Source organism: Atractosteus spatula, chromosome 20, assembly GCF_055471065.1.
Source record: "Atractosteus spatula isolate fAtrSpa1 chromosome 20, fAtrSpa1.hap1, whole genome shotgun sequence".
Lineage (NCBI taxonomy): Eukaryota > Metazoa > Chordata > Actinopteri > Semionotiformes > Lepisosteidae > Atractosteus > Atractosteus spatula.
In genome coordinates this window covers 18,581,907-18,588,865 of record NC_142725.1, presented here as the reverse complement: position 1 = coordinate 18,588,865, position 6,959 = coordinate 18,581,907, and the positions used below count along the sequence as shown (strand labels likewise).

General features: G+C 40.6%; 1 pseudogene across 1 annotated transcript; it reads right to left on the bottom strand.

Annotated features, from left to right (window-relative positions):
* Nucleotides 1–3,277: 3,277 nt before the first annotated feature.
* Nucleotides 3,278–6,442, bottom strand: LOC148817750 (methionine-R-sulfoxide reductase B1-like; annotated as a pseudogene). The gene is made up of 4 exons (XR_016094586.1): nt 6,246–6,442; nt 5,570–5,685; nt 5,128–5,242; nt 3,278–4,563 (listed from the first exon to the last, which is right to left on the bottom strand). The product of XR_016094586.1 is annotated as a methionine-R-sulfoxide reductase B1-like (transcript).
* Between the last annotated feature and the right edge of the window lie 517 nt (nt 6,443–6,959).

The window sequence follows — 6,959 nt, the reverse complement described above, 5'->3', positions numbered from 1 at the left end:
TTTTGTTTGATTACATTTTTCATCAAATACACTCTGTGCTGAAAATTAAATTGCAGACGCTTATGATGTGCAGAAATAGACACTTTGTAATTCAACATAGTTAACGAGCTACATGTTTATAAGTTTTAAAGATCTCTGTAAGCTTCTCCTCAATTCCGACAATTAGGTGAAGAGTATTTTTACAAACCAAAGTCCAGCTCATAGTCTTGACAAAATCTAGGAGCATTACTTGGAGACTAAACAATTATATGAATATTTGTGGATGTGATAAATTAAGATCTCTGTTGCAAGATGACAATATCCTCACTGTTACAGTATATTGGAATTCCTAATTTGAAAAATGGGTTAATTGGAAAAGAAAATGTGGATGCTGCCGAATAAAAATTGTATAACTAATAAGGTTAAGGAGGTTTCATACAAAATAATTAATCATACTTACCCAGTTGATACCCTTGTTGTCCAGCGATTTAAAATTGATATAAGTGATAAATGTGTTTTTTTGTGACAGTAGTAACTTTTCAATATTTATTTTGGTTATGTCCCATGGTAAAACCTTTCTGGACTAAGTTGCAAACTTATATTAAAAAAGAGACCAATATTTATATTTGCTTTGAAGAAATAGATGTCATGTTCAATTTCAGCCCCATTGAAAATGATACAAAAATATAATTTGTAACTTTATTAGAATGGCACATTATCATGTACACAAAATGAAATGGTCTGGGAAAAATCCTATGTTTGAGCATTTTAATGTGGATGTTAAGGAGAATCTGCAGACTATTTCAAATTGTAAAAATATGAAAGCGGTGCAGACTTCAATTTGTTTCAACTTATAATTTATTTATTTTTTAATATGTACCCCTGCGATGCTTTTGTCTTTAAATGTTATCTGTACTCTTGTTTGTATTGTGTTCGATAATGCTTACCTATTTTTTTAAAATTAACTATTAATAAATAAAATTTAAGAACTAAAAACTATTAAATTTATATTCTGTTAACGGTATTTTAAATTTAAAAAGTTTTGAAGGTGAAATTTTGCTTAACGGCCACAAGGAGGCGCCATTGGACCATTTCTGTAAGAATCAAAATGTATTTTTCCAGTTTAATTCCACAGATCGGCCAACAGAGGGGGCACTTCTCCTACTGCTTCTATTGAATTCATAATAATTGCTTTCATTTATATCGCGCTTTTCTTGACGGGAAAATGTGATGAATTATGGAAAATGAAGCCTGTGCACTGTGGATTTGAAAACTATTTTGTTTAAATATCAAGTTTCATGATGGATGAATTATGAGAAAATGTTACATTGTCTGGTGGTATTTGCAATATTCTCAAAATATACAACAGAGCGACATCTTAATAATCTCACACAACAAATATTAGAAGATCCTTCTTTTATACCTAAAAGCTTTCAGATGTTGAACAATTAAGAGTACTTCCAGGAATCCAATTACTGTTATGAACTTTTTACAAGCTAATTGTCTGATTTAATTTTAATCTTATGATATGCATTATGGTAATATACCATTGTTGTATTTTATTATTGTCATGTATGTTTTATGTTTAAGGTTTTGATGAAAACAACAAATTATCTTCAGGACACTAAAGATGAATTAAATTATAAAGTAGATAAATTAAATCATAGTATTGAGACCATATTTAGTGGCAACCACACTATTGTCTAAGTTTGGTGCTGATCTTAATCTTGGCAGTTGGGTTGCTGATTTCCTTACAGACAGAACTCAGGGGCTAAGCGTCAACAATACTTCTTCTCACAAGCTGCATTTTTGCACAAGAGACCACAATCAAGCCATAGCAACTGGCTGACAAAGACCCGAATGTCCAGAGAGGACAAGCTGTGCTCCCATTGCCTGAAGACAAAAGCAAAGAGAAATACACTTTCTGCCGCACGGTGAGAAATATTCTTGGACAAGACAAACATTCTTCACCAATAAAACAGATCGTATCCCAATCCTGTCAGAATCAGAACAATGTCGAGTCCTGCTGGGAGAGAAAAAATACAGTGTGTGATCTCCTGTCCCAGCCTGAGGAACAGACAGTGAGCCTGTCTCTCAATAATAATAATAATACAGTGTGTGATCTCCTGTCCCAGCCTGAGGAACAGACAGTGAGCCTGTCTCTCAATAATAATAATACAGTGTGTGATCTCCTGTCCCAGCCTGAGGAACAGACAGTGAGCCTGTCTCTCAATAATAATAATACAGTGTGATCTCCTGTCCCAGCCTGAGGAACAGTGAGCCTGTCTCTCAATAATAATAATACAGTGTGTGATCTCCTGTCCCAGCCTGAGGAACAGACAGTGAGCCTGTCTCTCAATAATAATAATAATACAGTGTGTGAGCTCCTGTCCCAGCCTGAGGAACAGACAGTGAGCCTGTCTCTCAATAATAATAATACAGTGTGTGATCTCCTGTCCCAGCCTGAGGAACAGACAGTGAGCCTGTCTCTCAATAATAATAATACAGTGTGTGATCTCCTGTTCCAGCCTGAGGTATAGTGAGCCTGTTCTATAATGTAATGTTCTATGTGTTGGATGTTAGGTGTACATGTCCTGTGTGAATCCTGTTTGATCAATCTTATTGAGACTGCTGTAACTTGCTCACAGCTCTGCTGGTGTGTGAATCTGAATCGGGAGGAGGGAAGGAGTTGGGGAGTGCTGCCAGACAGCGTCAGAATGTCACTGCTGTTGATCTTCCAGCCCTTCCCCACATCTTATCCATCACACATTTGCGCAAAGCCTGTTCCATCCTAGAGGACCCTCCGCACCCTTTTTTTAACGATTTCCAATCCCTGCCCTCTGAAAACAGATACCGATTTCCCCCTCTGAAAACAAACAGGGTCAAGTTCTCATGTAGACCTGCGACCACAACCCTGCTCAACAGATGACTGTCTTGGGCATGTGCCTGTGTATTGTCAGTTTGTGTGCTTTTCTTTATATTGCCTGCAGCCATGAAACACATGTCCACCTCGGGGATAATGAAGACTCCCTCTCTCAAGAAAATACAACACATCTGAAAATGACTTTTCTACAAATGTTTTCACCCCTCTGGTGTCAAAGTACTGATCTGCAGGAAGGGGTGACTCATCCATCCATCGTCCAGCAGTCCCACTCTACAGCACATCAGGGAGACGCCTGTGATATCAGTGCCTTCGGGTTGCTTCACAAATATATTATATAATACGATACGTATTTTTAAGGTCACATTAACTTGCACTGTTAGTGTGTGCAATTTCTCAAAAGTGCAATTCTTTTTAAACTTTTTTTATTGTAGCAATAAAAATAGATACAATACAAACAAGAGTATATACAGCATATCAATAATGTCATCAGGGGTACATAGTATAATATAGTTACACTTCTGAAAAAAAGATTAAACCAGGTTAATAAAGATAAGGGCTGATATAGTCTGAAAATACACTTTTACATCTATTTCATTTCACTTCATATATATATATAATAACGTGCATGTATAATAATTAAGTCAATTAAAAAGATATTTTCATGCTATTTTCAATGGGATTAAAAATTAACATACCATCTGTGTAATTAAAGTAAGGTTAATTTTAGCCTCTTTCTTTATATAAATTTGAAAATCAGTCCAGAATGTTTTTACAACACAACATAACCAAAATACCTATTACATTTCAGGGCTGCTTTCAGAAAAGTCACAGTTATCATCTATATTGATTTTCAATTACTGCATAAAAAAGAGTCTTTACGGAGGCGCTTTAAGACTCACCTCCATAGACTCGTGTATCTCTGTCGCCGCCCAGTGGACATTTCTTGGAAGTGTCACCTCCCGCTGTAATTCAGTAAAGTCCCGGAATTTAAACTGTGTGATTGGACAAGAGCCGTATCCCTCCCGCCTCCTGCTGAAATCTCGGCGCTGATTGGACAAAGGCTTTGTTGCTCGGACTGAGACAGGTAAATCCATGGTGACTGGCCTAGTGCCCCGTCCCTCACGATGAGGGCGGTAACTTCGCTGCAGTACACGGAAATCCACGGTGATTGGTTGAGAGCCAACTTACTCAAGTTGAGGGCGGTATTTCCGTGGGAGAACACGGAAGTCCGTCGTGATTGCTCCAGAAACGTGTCACTCAAGTTGAGGGCGGTATTTCTGTCAGCTACACCATTGTCCTTGGTCAGAAAAACCCTGATCATGTCTATGAATTTTTTCAAGCAGCCAAACAGCACCTTCTTTTAGACGTCAAGCTCAGGAGATTTATGTTCTGAGTCTTCTTTCACCCCATGATGAGCTTTCCTTTAGGCAGAGCTGGTTGCAGAAAAGAGAGTGGGAGCCAAGAAAACAAATTAAAAACAAATGTGTCTGTGTCCTTGTGGAAAAATAAAGCAGAAGCCCAGTTCTTGCTGTCTGGCATGGTCATTTACCCATCGGTGCACTGGAAGTCCCACATGGGCTTTTTCCAGAGCACTTCATGATCTGCTCAGACCCTAGCGAGGCACAGGGGCCTCTCAGCCCTGTCCTGAAGACCCCTGCTTGTCCACTCTTACTGCCCCTTCCCTGCTCCATCCATCTTGTCTGGAAAACAAAAGAGCACAAGTCACTGCAGGAGTAGTGGCCACCTTCTGTAGCTTTCGTTACAGGAAAGAGGCCATTCAGCCCATGCAGCCTGTTCGGAAGATAGTAGCTAATTGACCTGCTCAAGTCTTCCAGCTGTTTCTTGAAGGGTAAAAACAAGGCTGGGGCAACTTGTTCCATACTCCCACAACCCTTTGTGTAAAGAAATGCCATTCCACATAGTTTCCCCTCGTGCTTTCTGGATCACGATTCACTTCTCATTCCAAAGCAGGCTGCCGTGTTGATCTTGTCAATAGTTACTTTTGACACTGGTACAGATTTTCAGCAAAGGCCTGTCGTACATAAAACCCTCCCAGAGTTTAAACAGGAACATGGTTCTTCTGTGCCCATGTTAAGGTTTCCCAGCGCTGTGTAACTTGGAAGCGAGTGGGTGGGGATGAAGGCGTGGCTGACGCGCTCTGCACGACTACCACCATGACCGAGCTGACCGCGTGACCAATCAAGAACACTACTCTGTTTCTAGAGGGACTTTTCCACTGGCTGCCAGGTCCGGACAGTACATACCTTTGGGGACAAACTTGAGTGAGCTGCTGAAGATTCAGAAGTGGGACAGCCCATCCTTGGGCCCATCGTTCAGGAACTCATGGCCCAGTCCATTCCCACACTTCCCACAAGACACCTAGAACACAGAGCCACAGGGGCCACTGCGGTCAGCGGGGGGACAGCCCCAGCAGTCCCACCCACTCCACTGCCAAAGAGCAAATCTTTTCTGAGGAAATGCAACAATATTGCTGAGGCATAAAATCGGGTTCCTACGTTATCCTTTTTACATTGTTGAAATAATGCAAAACTCGCCAGACGATAAAGCACCATATGTAACCATTACTGTATGTATTCCGCGCACTGTTTATTATCTGATAGGGTTATTATCTGATTTTTATTTTTTTTTCAGAAAAAAAACTCTTGTTTCTCGTGTGGACTAAAGCGAACAAGCTCAGCGTTTTGCCTGAATGTCTCGCAGGTGGGATGAGGTCTCGGTGAAGGCTGGCCAGAGGGATGAGTGCTCGTACTTGGACCTGCTAGAAAACAGCTTGTGGCCACATTTCGCACACAGGTAGAGACCTTGAGAAAGGAGCAGTCATTACAGCTGATTAAAAGCACGAAACGCAGAGCAGGCGTTAAGACGCTCGACAGCATAGCCAGTTTCATATGCTGCGGGGTTGTGTGAACAGCACTGTGAGAAACACGACGGTCCGTCCATTAAATTTATTAATATAACCTAATAATTTTTTACGAGATTTGGAAACAACGATCGGTGGAAAAAATTGTGTACCTCTTTTTTCGGGCTACCTTGTTTGCACTGTTCTTAAAATGTCCCCCAAAAATTAAAATACGAAAAATTTCGAAAACAGCAAGAGAGATCTGTCTTGCAAATATTCGCTTCACCTGTATCGACCGACGGTCTAATAACGGTTTATATTCAGTTATTTTATTTGCAGCCTATTATTAATAACTATCCTTATAGATGTGGCTTAAAAGAAGTTTGATTTTGTCTTCTTGTTGCTACTTCGTCTGTTAAACCCACTGACACTGTTATGAAAACGTACTGGGCACTAGTTATATCGCATTAGGCTGTACCGACCAAACTTGAGATAAAAATACTTAAAAATGCACCCGCTTACCCGGCTTGAAGTGATCTTTATAAATCTCGTCTCCTAGGAAAGAGCAAAAAGACATTTTGCAAAACTAAAAGGTTGCCGTAACTCTCCAATTTCAGCTCAAACGTAACTTTCGAGTGTCTTCTGTTTGCAAGCGTCTACCAGCCCACAGAATCAGGTGGCCACACTCAGATCACGTGACGGGGGGCTTCTCCTGTAGCATGTGACACAACCACTGACGCTAGATGGCAATGATCCATCACTTCTGCCAAACGGCTATAGCTTCTAGGTGAAGGTCGTAGCTTCTTTCGTTTGACCTTTTGGATGCAGCATCGGGCCAGTGCAAAGGCACGGTTTATGTGATGCAATTACTCATGCACTGGTTTTGAAAATGTTGCACCAGAGATCACCACCTGCTGGTATAGCAACATCACTTTTTTGTTTTTCTTTAGAGGTCTGTGTCCCATCTCAGGCTTGTCAATCAAATCCCTAAGGTGTCTCGGTGACATGGTTAGTATGCTCTCCGTGATGGTGTTCTTAAGTTTAAATGTAGATGTTAGCTGATAGGTGTGGTTTGCGTTGAGGTCTTGGACAGCTCTCTCTCCAGTCTCTCACTGCCTCAGCTTCAGAACAGCCCTGCTAAAACATCTTGGATCAGAACCTACCAAACTGCTGCACAAACCAAACAAGTCTGCCTCACCACCTGGGACACACAAACACAGCACAAACCGGGATACT